We start from the raw sequence: 16,647 nt of genomic DNA on the forward strand, positions 1-16,647 counted from the left end.
GTGAGATAGAAACTTTTTCTTTAATAGCTCAAGATTTTATCTTAGAATACAAGAACTTTTCGTGGTCCTTGTCAATTTTTGTTTGTTTTCATCAAATGAACTTATTTCAGTGAGATGGAAGTTTTCTCCTTCATAGCTTAAGATTTTATCTTAAAATACAAGAACTTTTCGTGGTGCTTGTCAATTTTTGTTTGTTTTCATCAAATGAACTTATTTCAGTGAGATGGAAGTTTTCTCCTTCATCGCTTAAGATTTTATCTTAAAATACAAGAACTTTTCGTGGTGCTTGTCAATTTTTGTTTGTTTTCATCAAATGAACGTATTTCAGTGAGATGCAAGTTTTTTCTTTCATAGCTTAAGATTTTATCTTAGAATACAAGAACTTTTCGTGGTACTTGTCAATTTTTGTTTGTTTTCATCTCATGAACATATTTCAGTGAGATACAATTTTTTTCTTTGTTCACTCAAGATTTTATCTTAAAATACAAGAACTTTTTGTGGTTCTTGTCAAATTTTGTTTGTTTTCATCAAATGAACGTATTTCAGTGAGAGACAAGTTTTTTCTTTAATAGCTTAAGATTTTATCTTAGAATACAAGAACTTTTCGTGGTTCTTGTCAATTTTTGTTTGTTTTCATCAAATGAACGTATTTCAGTGAGATCGAAGTTCTTTCTTTCATAGCTTAAGATTTTATCTTAGAATACAAGAAGTTTCCGTGGTCCTTGTCAATTTTTGTTTGTTTTCATCAAATGAACATATTTCAGTGAGATTGAAGTTTTTTCTTTAATAGCTTAAGATTGTATCTTAAAATACAAGAACTTTTCGTGGTTCTTGTCAATTTTTATTTATTTTCATCAAATTAACTTATTTCAGTGAGATGGAAGTTTTCTCCTTCATAGCTTAAGATTGTATCTTAAAATACAAGAACATTTCGTGGTTCTTGTCAATTTTTATTTATTTTCATCTAATGAACGTATTTCAGTGAGATAGAAGTTTTTTCTTTGATAGCTTAAGATTTTATCTTAGAATACAAGATTTTTTCGTGGTTCTTGTCAATTTTTGTTTGTTTTCATCAAATGAACTTATTTCAGTGAGATGGAAGTTTTCTCCTTCATAGCTTAAGATTTTATCTTGAAATACAAGAACTTTTCTTGGTTCTTGGCAATTTTTGTTTGTTTTCATCAAATGAACATATTTCAGTGAGATAGAAGTTTTTTCTTTCATACTTAAGATTTCATATTAAAATACAAGTACTTTTCGTGGGCCTTGTCAATTTTTGTTTGTTTTCATCAAATGAACTTATTTCAGTGAGATAGAAGTTTTCTGCTTTACAGCTTAAGATTTTATCTTAAAATACAAGAACTTTACGTGGTGCTTGTCAATTTTTGTTTGTTTTCATCAAATTAACATATTTCAGTGAGATAGAAGTTTTTTCTTTAATAGCTTAAGATTTTATCTTAAAATACAAGAACTTTTCGTGGTTCTTGTCAATTGTTGTTTGTTTTCATCAAATGAACGTATTTCAGTGAGATAGAAGTTTTGTCTTAAAGAGCTTAAGCTTTTATCTTAAAATACAAGAACTTTTCGTGGTGCTTGTCAATTTTTGTTTGTTTTCATCAAATGAACTGATTTCAGTGAGATACAATTTTTTTCTTTGTTCGCTCAAGATTTTATCTTAGAATACAAGAACTTTTCGTTGTTCTTGGCAATTTTTGATTGTTTTCATCAAATGAACATATTTCAGTGAGATTGAAGTTTTTTCTTTAATAGCTTAAGATTGTATCTTAAAATACAAGAACTTTTCGTGGTTCTTGTCAATTTTTATTTATTTTCATCAAATTAACTTATTTCAGTGAGATGGAAGTTTTCTCCTTCATAGCTTAAGATTTTATCTTAAAATGCAAGAACATTTCGTCGTTCTTGTCAATTTTTATTTATTTTCATCGAATGAACGTATTTCAGTGAGATAGAAGTTTTTTCTTTGATAGCTTAAGATTTTATCTTAGAATACAAGATTTTTTCGTGGTTCTTGTCAATTTTTGTTTGTTTTCATCAAATGAACATATTTCAGTGAGATAGAAACTTTTTCTTTAGTCGCTTAAGATTTTATATTAAAATACAATTACTTTTCGTGGTCCTTGTCAATTTTTGTTTGTTTTCATCAAATGAACTTATTTCAGTGAGATGGAAGTTTTATCCTTCATAGCTTAAGATTTGATCTTAAAATACAAGAACTTTTCTTGGTTCTTGGCAATTTTTGTTTGTTTTCATCAAATGAACATATTTCAGTGAGATAGAAGTTTTTTCTTTCATACTTAAGATTTCATATTAAAATACAAGTACTTTTCGTGGGCCTTGTCAATTTTTGTTTGTTTTCATCAAATGAACTTATTTCAGTGAGATAGAAGTTTTCTGCTTTACAGCTTAAGATTTTATCTTAAAATACAAGAACTTTACGTGGTGCTTGTCAATTTTTGTTTGTTTTCATCAAATTAACATATTTCAGTGAGATAGAAGTTTTTTCTTTAACAGCTGAAGATTTTATCTTAAAATACAAGAACTTTTCGTGGTTCTTGTCAATTGTTGTTTGTTTTCATCAAATGAATGTATTTCAGTGAGATAGAAGTTTTTTCTTTAATAGCTTAAGCTTTTATCTTGAAATGCAAGAACTTTTCGTGGTTCTTGTCAATTTTTGTTTGTTTTCATCAAATGAACATATTTCAGTGAGATAGAAGTTCTTTCTTTAATAGCTTAACATTTTATCTTAAAATACAAGAACTTTTCGTGGTGCTTGTCAATTTTTGTTTGTTTTCATCAAATGAACGTATTTCAGTGAGATGCAAGTTTTTTCTTTCATAGCTTAAGATTTTATCTTGGAATACAAGAACTTTTCGTGGTACTTGTCAATTTTTGTTTGTTTTCATCAAATGAACATATTTCAGTGAGATTGAAGTTTTTTCTTCCATAGCTTAAGATTGTATCTTAAAATACAAGAACTTTTCGTGGTTCTTGTCAATTTTTATTTATTTTCATCAAATTAACTTATTTCAGTGAGATGGAAGTTTTCTCCTTCAGAGCTCAAGATTTTATCTTAAAATACAAGAACATTTCGTGGTTCTTGTCAATTTTTATTTATTTTCATCTAATGAACGTATTTCAGTGAGATAGAAGTTTTTTCTTTGATAGCTTAAGCTTTTATCTTGAAATGCAAGAACTTTTCGTGGTTCTTGTCAATTTTTGCTTGTTTCATCAAATGAACATATTTCAGTGAGATAGAAACTTTTTCTTTAGTCGCTTAAGATTTTATATTAAAATACAATTACTTTTCGTGGTCCTTGTCAATTTTTGTTTGTTTTCATCAAATGAACTTATTTCAGTGAGATGGAAGTTTTATCCTTCATAGCTTAAGATTTTATCTTAAAATACAAAAACTTTTCGTGGTGCTTGTCAATTTTTGTTTGTTTTCATCAAATGAACTTATTTCAGTGAGATGGAAGTTTTCTCCTTCATAGCTTAAGATTTTATCTTGAAATACAAGAACTTTTCTTGGTTCTTGGCAATTTTTGTTTGTTTTCATCAAATGAACATATTTCAGTGAGATAGAAGTTTTTTCTTTCATACTTAAGATTTCATGTTAAAATACAAGTACTTTTCGTGGGCCTTGTCAATTTTTGTTTGTTTTCATCAAATGAACTTATTTCAGTGAGATAGAAGTTTTCTGCTTTACAGCTTAAGATTTTATCATAAAATACAAGAACTTTACGTGGTGCTTGTCAACTTTTGTTTGTTTTCATCAAATTAACATATTTCAGTGAGATAGAAGTTTTTTCTTTAATAGCTGAAGATTTTATCTTAAAATACAAGAACTTTTCGTGGTTCTTGTCAATTGTTGTTTGTTTTCATCAAATGAATGTATTTCAGTGAGATAGAAGTTTTTTCTTTAATAGCTTAAGCTTTTATCTTGAAATGCAAGAACTTTTCGTGGTTCTTGTCAATTTTTGTTTGTTTTCATCAAATGAACATATTTCAGTGAGATAGAAGTTCTTTCTTTAATAGCTTAACATTTTATCTTAAAATACAAGAACTTTTCGTGGTGCTTGTCAATTTTTGTTTGTTTTCATCAAATGAACGTATTTCAGTGAGATGCAAGTTTTTTCTTTCATAGCTTAAGATTTTATCTTAGAATACAAGAACTTTTCGTGGTACTTGTCAATTTTTGTTTGTTTTCATCTCATGAACTTATTTCAGTGAGATACAATTTTTTTCTTTGTTCGCTCAAGATTTTATCTTAAAATACAAGAACTTTACGTGGTGTTTGTCAATTTTTGTTTGTTTTCATCAAATTAACATATTTCAGTGAGATAGAAGTTTTTTCTTTAATAGCTGAAGATTTTATCTTAAAATACAAGAACTTTTCGTGGTTCTTGTCAATTGTTGTTTGTTTTCATCAAATGAATGTATTTCAGTGAGATAGAAGTTTTTTCTTTAATAGCTTAAGCTTTTATCTTGAAATGCAAGAACTTTTCGTGGTTCTTGTCATTTTTTGTTTGTTTTCATCAAATGAACATATTTCAGTGAGATAGAAGTTATTTCTTTAATAGCTTAACATTTTATCTTAAAATACAAGAACTTTTCGTGGTGCTTGTCAATTTTTGTTTGTTTTCATCAAATGAACATATTTCAGTGAGATAGAAGTTTTTTCTTTCATACTTAAGATTTCATATTAAAATACAAGTACTTTTCGTGGGCCTTGTCAATTTTTGTTTGTTTTCATCAAATGAACTTATTTCAGTGAGATAGAAGTTTTCTGCTTTACAGCTTAAGATTTTATCTTAAAATACAAGAACTTTACGTGGTGCTTGTCAATTTTTGTTTGTTTTCATCAAATTAACATATTTCAGTGAGATAGAAGTTTTTTCTTTAATAGCTGAAGATTTTATCTTAAAATACAAGAACTTTTCGTGGTTCTTGTCAATTGTTGTTTGTTTTCATCAAATGAACGTATTTCAGTGAGATCGAAGTTCTTTCTTTAATGGTTTAAGATTTTATCTTAGAATACAAGAAGTTTCCGTGGTCCTTGTCAATTTTTGTTTGTTTTCATCAAATGAACATATTTCAGTGAGATTGAAGTTTTTTCTTTAATAGCTTAAGATTGTATCTTAAAATACAAGAACTTTTCGTGGTTCTTGTCAATTTTTATTTATTTTCATCAAATTAACTTATTTCAGTGAGATGGAAGTTTTCTCCTTCATAGCTTAAGATTTTATCTTAAAATACAAGAACATTTCGTGGTTCTTGTCAATTTTTATTTATTTTCATCTAATGAACGTATTTCAGTGAGATAGAAGTTTTTTCTTTGATAGCTTAAGCTTTTATCTTGAAATGCAAGAACTTTTCGTGGTTCTTGTCAATTTTTGCTTGTTTTCATCAAATGAACATATTTCAGTGAGATAGAAACTTTTTCTTTAGTCGCTTAAGATTTTATATTAAAATACAATTACTTTTCGTGGTCCTTGTCAATTTTTGTTTGTTTTCATCAAATGAACTTATTTCAGTGAGATGGAAGTTTTATCCTTCATAGCTTAAGATTTTATCTTAAAATACAAAAACTTTTCGTGGTGCTTGTCAATTTTTGTTTGTTTTCATCAAATGAACTTATTTCAGTGAGATGGAAGTTTTCTCCTTCATAGCTTAAGATTTTATCTTGAAATACAAGAACTTTTCTTGGTTCTTGGCAATTTTTGTTTGTTTTCATCAAATGAACATATTTCAGTGAGATAGAAGTTTTTTCTTTCATACTTAAGATTTCATATTAAAATACAAGTACTTTTCGTGGGCCTTGTCAATTTTTGTTTGTTTTCATCAAATGAACTTATTTCAGTGAGATAGAAGTTTTCTGCTTGACAGCTTAAGATTTTATCTTAAAATACAAGAACTTTACGTGGTGCTTGTCAATTTTTGTTTGTTTTCATCAAATTAACATATTTCAGTGAGATAGAAGTTTTTTCTTTAATAGCTGAAGATTTTATCTTAAAATACAAGAACTTTTCATGGTTCTTGTCAATTGTTGTTTGTTTTCATCAAATGAACGTATTTCAGTGAGATAGAAGTTTTTTCTTTAATAGCTTAAGCTTTTATCTTGAAATGCAAGAACTTTTCGTGGTGCTTGTCAATTTTTGTTTGTTTTCATCAAATGAACGTATTTCAGTGAGATGCAAGTTTTTTCTTTCATAGCTTAAGATTTTATCTTAGAATACAAGAACTTTTCGTGGTACTTGTCAATTTTTGTTTGTTTTCATCTCATGAACTTATTTCAGTGAGATACAATTTTTTTCTTTGTTCGCTCAAGATTTTATCTTAGAATACAAGAACTTTTCGTTGTTCTTTGCAATTTTTGATTGTTTTTATCAAATAAACGTATTTCAGTGAGATCGAAGTTCTTTCTTTAATAGTTTAAGATTTTATCTTAGAATACAAGAAGTTTCCGTGGTCCTTGTCAATTTTTGTTTGTTTTCATCAAATGAACATATTTCAGTGAGATTGAAGTTTTTTCTTTAATAGCTTAAGATTGTATCTTAAAATACAAGAACTTTTCGTGGTTCTTGTCAATTTTTATTTATTTTCATCAAATTAACTTATTTCAGTGAGATGGAAGTTTTCTCCTTCATAGCTTAAGATTTTATCTTAAAATACAAGAACATTTCGTGGTTCTTGTCAATTTTTATTTATTTTCATCTAATGAACGTATTTCAGTGAGATAGAAGTTTTTTCTTTGATAGCTTTAGATTTTATCTTAGAATACAAGATTTTTTCGTGGTTCTTGTCAATTTTTGTTTGTTTTCATCAAATGAACATATTTCAGTGAGATAGAAACTTTTTCTTTAGTCGCTTAAGATTTTATATTAAAATACAATTACTTTTCGTGGTCCTTGTCAATTTTTGTTTGTTTTCATCAAATGAACTTATTTCAGTGAGATGGAAGTTTTATCCTTCATAGCTTAAGATTTCATCTTAAAATACAAAAACTTTTCGTGGTGCTTGTCAATTTTTGTTTGTTTTCATCAAATGAACTTATTTCAGTGAGATGGAAGTTTTCTCCTTCATAGCTTAAGATTTTATCTTGAAATACAAGAACTTTTCTTGGTTCTTGGCAATTTTTGTTTGTTTTCATCAAATGAACATATTTCAGTGAGATAGAAGTTTTTTCTTTCATACTTAAGATTTCATATTAAAATACAAGTACTTTTCGTGGGCCTTGTCAATTTTTGTTTGTTGTCATCAAATGAACTTATTTCAGTGAGATAGAAGTTTTCTGCTTTACAGCTTAAGATTTTATCTTAAAATACAAGAACTTTACGTGGTGCTTGTCAATTTTTGTTTGTTTTCATCAAATTAACATATTTCAGTGAGATAGAAGTTTTTTCTTTAATAGCTTAAGATTTTATCTTAAAATACAAGAACTTTTCGTGGTTCTTGTCAATTGTTGTTTGTTTTCATCAAATGAACGTATTTCAGTGAGATAGAAGTTTTTTCTTTAATAGCTTAAGCTTTTATCTTGAAATGCAAGAACTTTTCGTGGTTCTTGTCAATTTTTGCTTGTTTTCATCAAATGAACATATTTCAGTGAGATAGAAGTTCTTTCTTTAATAGCTTAACATTTTATCTTAAAATACAAGAACTTTTCGTGGTGCTTGTCAATTTTTGTTTGTTTTCATCAAATGAACGTATTTCAGTGAGATGCAAGTTTTTTCTTTAATACTTAAAATTTCATATTAAAATACAAGTACTTTTCGTGGGCCTTGTCAATTTTTGTTTGTTTTCATCAAATGAACTTATTTCAGTGAGATAGAAGTTTTCTGCTTGACAGCTTAAGATTTTATCTTAAAATACAAGAACTTTACGTGGTGCTTGTCAATTTTTGTTTGTTTTCATCAAATTAACATATTTCAGTGAGATAGAAGTTTTTTCTTTAATAGCTGAAGATTTTATCTTAAAATACAAGAACTTTTCGTGGTTCTTGTCAATTGTTGTTTGTTTTCATCAAATGAACGTATTTCAGTGAGATAGAAGTTTTTTCTTTAATAGCTTAAGCTTTTATCTTGAAATGCAAGAACTTTTCGTGGTGCTTGTCAATTTTTGTTTGTTTTCATCAAATGAACGTATTTCAGTGAGATAGAAGTTTTTTCTTTCATAGCTTAAGATTTTATCTTAGAATACAAGAACTTTTCGTGGTACTTGTCAATTTTTGTTTGTTTTCATCTCATGAACTTATTTCAGTGAGATACAATTTTTTTCTTTGTTCGCTCAAGATTTTATCTTAGAATACAAGAACTTTTCGTTGTTCTTGGCAATTTTTGATTGTTTTTATCAAATGAATGTATTTCAGTGAGATAGAAGTTTTTTCTTTAATAGCTTAAGCTTTTATCTTGAAATGCAAGAACTTTTCGTGGTTCTTGTCAATTTTTGTTTGTTTTCATCAAATGAACATATTTCAGTGAGATAGAAGTTCTTTCTTTAATAGCTTAACATTTTATCTTAAAATACAAGAACTTTTCGTGGTGCTTGTCAATTTTTGTTTGTTTTCATCAAATGAACATATTTCAGTTAGATAGAAGTTTTTTCTTTCATACTGAAGATTTCATATTAAAATACAAGTACTTTTCGTGGGCCTTGTCAATTTTTGTTTGTTTTCATCAAATGAACTTATTTCAGTGAGATAGAAGTTTTCTGCTTTACAGCTTAAGATTTTATCTTAAAATACAAGAACTTTACGTGGTGCTTGTCAATTTTTGTTTGTTTTCATCAAATTAACATATTTCAGTGAGATAGAAGTTTTTTCTTTAATAGCTGAAGATTTTATCTTAAAATACAAGAACTTTTCGTGGTTCTTGTCAATTGTTGTTTGTTTTCATCAAATGAACGTATTTCAGTGAGATCGAAGTTCTTTCTTTAATGGTTTAAGATTTTATCTTAGAATACAAGAAGTTTCCGTGGTCCTTGTCAATTTTTGTTTGTTTTCATCAAATGAACATATTTCAGTGAGATTGAAGTTTTTTCTTTAATAGCTTAAGATTGTATCTTAAAATACAAGAACTTTTCGTGGTTCTTGTCAATTTTTATTTATTTTCATCAAATTAACTTATTTCAGTGAGATGGAAGTTTTCTCCTTCATAGCTTAAGCTTTTATCTTGAAATGCAAGAACGTTTCGTGGTTCTTGTCAATTTTTGCTTGTTTTCATCAAATGAACATATTTCAGTGAGATAGAAACTTTTTCTTTAGTCGCTTAAGATTTTATATTAAAATACAATTACTTTTCGTGGTCCTTGTCAATTTTTGTTTGTTTTCATCAAATGAACTTATTTCAGTGAGATGGAAGTTTTATCCTTCATAGCTTAAGATTTTATCTTAAAATACAAAAACTTTTCGTGGTGCTTGTCAATTTTTGTTTGTTTTCATCAAATGAACTTATTTCAGTGAGATGGAAGTTTTCTCCTTCATAGCTTAAGATTTTATCTTGAAATACAAGAACTTTTCTTGGTTCTTGGCAATTTTTGTTTGTTTTCATCAAATGAACATATTTCAGTGAGATAGAAGTTTTTTCTTTCATACTTAAGATTTCATATTAAAATACAAGTACTTTTCGTGGGCCTTGTCAATTTTTGTTTGTTTTCATCAAATGAACTTATTTCAGGGAGATAGAAGTTTTCTGCTTTACAGCTTAAGATTTTATCTTAAAATACAAGAACTTTACGTGGTGCTTGTCAACTTTTGTTTGTTTTCATCAAATTAACATATTTCAGTGAGATAGAAGTTTTTTCTTTAATAGCTGAAGATTTTATCTTAAAATACAAGAACTTTTCGTGGTTCTTGTCAATTGTTGTTTGTTTTCATCAAATGAATGTATTTCAGTGAGATAGAAGTTTTTTCTTTAATAGCTTAAGCTTTTATCTTGAAATGCAAGAACTTTTCGTGGTTCTTGTCAATTTTTGTTTGTTTTCATCAAATGAACATATTTCAGTGAGATAGAAGTTCTTTCTTTAATAGCTTAACATTTTATCTTAAAATACAAGAACTTTTCGTGGTGCTTGTCAATTTTTGTTTGTTTTCATCAAATGAACGTATTTCAGTGAGATGCAAGTTTTTTCTTTCATAGCTTAAGATTTTATCTTAGAATACAAGAACTTTTCGTGGTACTTGTCAATTTTTGTTTGTTTTCATCTCATGAACTTATTTCAGTGAGATACAATTTTTTTCTTTGTTCGCTCAAGATTTTATCTTAAAATACAAGAACTTTACGTGGTGCTTGTCAATTTTTGTTTGTTTTCATCAAATTAACATATTTCAGTGAGATAGAAGTTTTTTCTTTAATAGCTGAAGATTTTATCTTAAAATACAAGAACTTTTCGTGGTTCTTGTCAATTGTTGTTTGTTTTCATCAAATGAATGTATTTCAGTGAGATAGAAGTTTTTTCTTTAATAGCTTAAGCTTTTATCTTGAAATGCAAGAACTTTTCGTGGTTCTTGTCATTTTTTGTTTGTTTTCATCAAATGAACATATTTCAGTGAGATAGAAGTTCTTTCTTTAATAGCTTAACATTTTATCTTAAAATACAAGAACTTTTCGTGGTGCTTGTCAATTTTTGTTTGTTTTCATCAAATGAACATATTTCAGTGAGATAGAAGTTTTTTCTTTCATACTTAAGATTTCATATTAAAATACAAGTACTTTTCGTGGGCCTTGTCAATTTTTGTTTGTTTTCATCAAATGAACTTATTTCAGTGAGATAGAAGTTTTCTGCTTTACAGCTTAAGATTTTATCTTAAAATACAAGAACTTTACGTGGTGCTTGTCAATTTTTGTTTGTTTTCATCAAATTAACATATTTCAGTGAGATAGAAGTTTTTTCTTTAATAGCTGAAGATTTTATCTTAAAATACAAGAACTTTTCGTGGTTCTTGTCAATTGTTGTTTGTTTTCATCAAATGAACGTATTTCAGTGAGATCGAAGTTCTTTCTTTAATGGTTTAAGATTTTATCTTAGAATACAAGAAGTTTCCGTGGTCCTTGTCAATTTTTGTTTGTTTTCATCAAATGAACATATTTCAGTGAGATTGAAGTTTTTTCTTTAATAGCTTAAGATTGTATCTTAAAATACAAGAACTTTTCGTGGTTCTTGTCAATTTTTATTTATTTTCATCAAATTAACTTATTTCAGTGAGATGGAAGTTTTCTCCTTCATAGCTTAAGATTTTATCTTAAAATACAAGAACATTTCGTGGTTCTTGTCAATTTTTATTTATTTTCATCTAATGAACGTATTTCAGTGAGATAGAAGTTTTTTCTTTGATAGCTTAAGCTTTTATCTTGAAATGCAAGAACTTTTCGTGGTTCTTGTCAATTTTTGCTTGTTTTCATCAAATGAACATATTTCAGTGAGATAGAAACTTTTTCTTTAGTCGCTTAAGATTTTATATTAAAATACAATTACTTTTCGTGGTCCTTGTCAATTTTTGTTTGTTTTCATCAAATGAACTTATTTCAGTGAGATGGAAGTTTTATCCTTCATAGCTTAAGATTTTATCTTAAAATACAAAAACTTTTCGTGGTGCTTGTCAATTTTTGTTTGTTTTCATCAAATGAACTTATTTCAGTGAGATGGAAGTTTTCTCCTTCATAGCTTAAGATTTTATCTTGAAATACAAGAACTTTTCTTGGTTCTTGGCAATTTTTGTTTGTTTTCATCAAATGAACATATTTCAGTGAGATAGAAGTTTTTTCTTTCATACTTAAGATTTCATATTAAAATACAAGTACTTTTCGTGGGCCTTGTCAATTTTTGTTTGTTTTCATCAAATGAACTTATTTCAGTGAGATAGAAGTTTTCTGCTTGACAGCTTAAGATTTTATCTTAAAATACAAGAACTTTACGTGGTGCTTGTCAATTTTTGTTTGTTTTCATCAAATTAACATATTTCAGTGAGATAGAAGTTTTTTCTTTAATAGCTGAAGATTTTATCTTAAAATACAAGAACTTTTCGTGGTTCTTGTCAATTGTTGTTTGTTTTCATCAAATGAACGTATTTCAGTGAGATAGAAGTTTTTTCTTTAATAGCTTAAGCTTTTATCTTGAAATGCAAGAACTTTTCGTGGTGCTTGTCAATTTTTGTTTGTTTTCATCAAATGAACGTATTTCAGTGAGATAGAAGTTTTTTCTTTCATAGCTTAAGATTTTATCTTAGAATACAAGAACTTTTCGTGGTACTTGTCAATTTTTGTTTGTTTTCATCTCATGAACTTATTTCAGTGAGGTACAATTTTTTTCTTTGTTCGCTCAAGATTTTATCTTAGAATACAAGAACTTTTCGTTGTTCTTGGCAATTTTTGATTGTTTTTATCAAATGAATGTATTTCAGTGAGATAGAAGTTTTTTCTTTAATAGCTTAAGCTTTTATCTTGAAATGCAAGAACTTTTCGTGGTGCTTGTCAATTTTTGTTTGTTTTCATCAAATGAACGTATTTCAGTGAGATGCAAGTTTTTTCTTTCATAGCTTAAGATTTTATCTTAGAATACAAGAACTTTTCGTGGTACTTGTCAATTTTTGTTTGTTTTCATCTCATGAACTTATTTCAGTGAGATACAATTTTTTTCTTTGTTCGCTCAAGATTTTATCTTAGAATACAAGAACTTTTCGTTGTTCTTTGCAATTTTTGATTGTTTTTATCAAATAAACGTATTTCAGTGAGATCGAAGTTCTTTCTTTAATAGTTTAAGATTTTATCTTAGAATACAAGAAGTTTCCGTGGTCCTTGTCAATTTTTGTTTGTTTTCATCAAATGAACATATTTCAGTGAGATTGAAGTTTTTTCTTTAATAGCTTAAGATTGTATCTTAAAATACAAGAACTTTTCGTGGTTCTTGTCAATTTTTATTTATTTTCATCAAATTAACTTATTTCAGTGAGATGGAAGTTTTCTCCTTCATAGCTTAAGATTTTATCTTAAAATACAAGAACATTTCGTGGTTCTTGTCAATTTTTATTTATTTTCATCCAATGAACGTATTTCAGTGAGATAGAAGTTTTTTCTTTGATAGCTTTAGATTTTATCTTAGAATACAAGATTTTTTCGTGGTTCTTGTCAATTTTTGTTTGTTTTCATCAAATGAACATATTTCAGTGAGATAGAAACTTTTTCTTTAGTCGCTTAAGATTTTATATTAAAATACAATTACTTTTCGTGGTCCTTGTCAATTTTTGTTTGTTTTCATCAAATGAACTTATTTCAGTGAGATGGAAGTTTTATCCTTCATAGCTTAAGATTTCATCTTAAAATACAAAAACTTTTCGTGGTGCTTGTCAATTTTTGTTTGTTTTCATCAAATGAACTTATTTCAGTGAGATGGAAGTTTTCTCCTTCATAGCTTAAGATTTTATCTTGAAATACAAGAACTTTTCTTGGTTCTTGGCAATTTTTGTTTGTTTTCATCAAATGAACATATTTCAGTGAGATAGAAGTTTTTTCTTTCATACTTAAGATTTCATATTAAAATACAAGTACTTTTCGTGGGCCTTGTCAATTTTTGTTTGTTGTCATCAAATGAACTTATTTCAGTGAGATAGAAGTTTTCTGCTTTACAGCTTAAGATTTTATCTTAAAATACAAGAACTTTACGTGGTGCTTGTCAATTTTTGTTTGTTTTCATCAAATTAACATATTTCAGTGAGATAGAAGTTTTTTCTTTAATAGCTTAAGATTTTATCTTAAAATACAAGAACTTTTCGTGGTTCTTGTCAATTGTTGTTTGTTTTCATCAAATGAACGTATTTCAGTGAGATAGAAGTTTTTTCTTTAATAGCTTAAGCTTTTATCTTGAAATGCAAGAACTTTTCGTGGTTCTTGTCAATTTTTGCTTGTTTTCATCAAATGAACATATTTCAGTGAGATAGAAGTTCTTTCTTTAATAGCTTAACATTTTATCTTAAAATACAAGAACTTTTCGTGGTGCTTGTCAATTTTTGTTTGTTTTCATCAAATGAACGTATTTCAGTGAGATGCAAGTTTTTTCTTTAATACTTAAAATTTCATATTAAAATACAAGTACTTTTCGTGGGCCTTGTCAATTTTTGTTTGTTTTCATCAAATGAACTTATTTCAGTGAGATAGAAGTTTTCTGCTTGACAGCTTAAGATTTTATCTTAAAATACAAGAACTTTACGTGGTGCTTGTCAATTTTTGTTTGTTTTCATCAAATTAACATATTTCAGTGAGATAGAAGTTTTTTCTTTAATAGCTGAAGATTTTATCTTAAAATACAAGAACTTTTCGTGGTTCTTGTCAATTGTTGTTTGTTTTCATCAAATGAACGTATTTCAGTGAGATAGAAGTTTTTTCTTTAATAGCTTAAGCTTTTATCTTGAAATGCAAGAACTTTTCGTGGTGCTTGTCAATTTTTGTTTGTTTTCATCAAATGAACGTATTTCAGTGAGATAGAAGTTTTTTCTTTCATAGCTTAAGATTTTATCTTAGAATACAAGAACTTTTCGTGGTACTTGTCAATTTTTGTTTGTTTTCATCTCATGAACTTATTTCAGTGAGATACAATTTTTTTCTTTGTTCGCTCAAGATTTTATCTTAGAATACAAGAACTTTTCGTTGTTCTTGGCAATTTTTGATTGTTTTTATCAAATGAATGTATTTCAGTGAGATAGAAGTTTTTTCTTTAATAGCTTAAGCTTTTATCTTGAAATGCAAGAACTTTTCGTGGTTCTTGTCAATTTTTGTTTGTTTTCATCAAATGAACATATTTCAGTGAGATAGAAGTTCTTTCTTTAATAGCTTAACATTTTATCTTAAAATACAAGAACTTTTCGTGGTGCTTGTCAATTTTTGTTTGTTTTCATCAAATGAACATATTTCAGTTAGATAGAAGTTTTTTCTTTCATACTGAAGATTTCATATTAAAATACAAGTACTTTTCGTGGGCCTTGTCAATTTTTGTTTGTTTTCATCAAATGAACTTATTTCAGTGAGATAGAAGTTTTCTGCTTTACAGCTTAAGATTTTATCTTAAAATACAAGAACTTTACGTGGTGCTTGTCAATTTTTGTTTGTTTTCATCAAATTAACATATTTCAGTGAGATAGAAGTTTTTTCTTTAATAGCTGAAGATTTTATCTTAAAATACAAGAACTTTTCGTGGTTCTTGTCAATTGTTGTTTGTTTTCATCAAATGAACGTATTTCAGTGAGATCGAAGCTCTTTCTTTAATGGTTTAAGATTTTATCTTAGAATACAAGAAGTTTCCGTGGTCCTTGTCAATTTTTGTTTGTTTTCATCAAATGAACATATTTCAGTGAGATTGAAGTTTTTTCTTTAATAGCTTAAGATTGTATCTTAAAATACAAGAACTTTTCGTGGTTCTTGTCAATTTTTATTTATTTTCATCAAATTAACTTATTTCAGTGAGATGGAAGTTTTCTCCTTCATAGCTTAAGCTTTTATCTTGAAATGCAAGAACGTTTCGTGGTTCTTGTCAATTTTTGCTTGTTTTCATCAAATGAACATATTTCAGTGAGATAGAAACTTTTTCTTTAGTCGCTTAAGATTTTATATTAAAATACAATTACTTTTCGTGGTCCTTGTCAATTTTTGTTTGTTTTCATCAAATGAACTTATTTCAGTGAGATGGAAGTTTTATCCTTCATAGCTTAAGATTTTATCTTAAAATACAAAAACTTTTCGTGGTGCTTGTCAATTTTTGTTTGTTTTCATCAAATGAACTTATTTCAGTGAGATGGAAGTTTTCTCCTTCATAGCTTAAGATTTTATCTTGAAATACAAGAACTTTTCTTGGTTCTTGGCAATTTTTGTTTGTTTTCATCAAATGAACATATTTCAGTGAGATAGAAGTTTTTTCTTTCATACTTAAGATTTCATATTAAAATACAAGTACTTTTCGTGGGCCTTGTCAATTTTTGTTTGTTTTCATCAAATGAACTTATTTCAGGGAGATAGAAGTTTTCTGCTTTACAGCTTAAGATTTTATCTTAAAATACAAGAACTTTACGTGGTGCTTGTCAACTTTTGTTTGTTTTCATCAAATTAACATATTTCAGTGAGATAGAAGTTTTTTCTTTAATAGCTGAAGATTTTATCTTAAAATACAAGAACTTTTCGTGGTTCTTGTCAATTGTTGTTTGTTTTCATCAAATGAATGTATTTCAGTGAGATAGAAGTTTTTTCTTTAATAGCTTAAGCTTTTATCTTGAAATGCAAGAACTTTTCGTGGTTCTTGTCAATTTTTGTTTGTTTTCATCAAATGAACATATTTCAGTGAGATAGAAGTTCTTTCTTTAATAGCTTAACATTTTATCTTAAAATACAAGAACTTTTCGTGGTGCTTGTCAATTTTTGTTTGTTTTCATCAAATGAACGTATTTCAGTGAGATGCAAGTTTTTTCTTTCATAGCTTAAGATTTTATCTTAGAATACAAGAACTTTTCGTGGTACTTGTCAATTTTTGTTTGTTTTCATCTCATGAACTTATTTCAGTGAGATACAATTTTTTTCTTTGTTCGCTCAAGATTTTATCTTAAAATACAAGAACTTTACGTGGTGCTTGTCAATTTTTGTTTGTTTTCATCAA

The sequence above is a fragment of the Heptranchias perlo genome, chromosome 8, assembly GCF_035084215.1.
Source record: "Heptranchias perlo isolate sHepPer1 chromosome 8, sHepPer1.hap1, whole genome shotgun sequence".
Lineage (NCBI taxonomy): Eukaryota > Metazoa > Chordata > Chondrichthyes > Hexanchiformes > Hexanchidae > Heptranchias > Heptranchias perlo.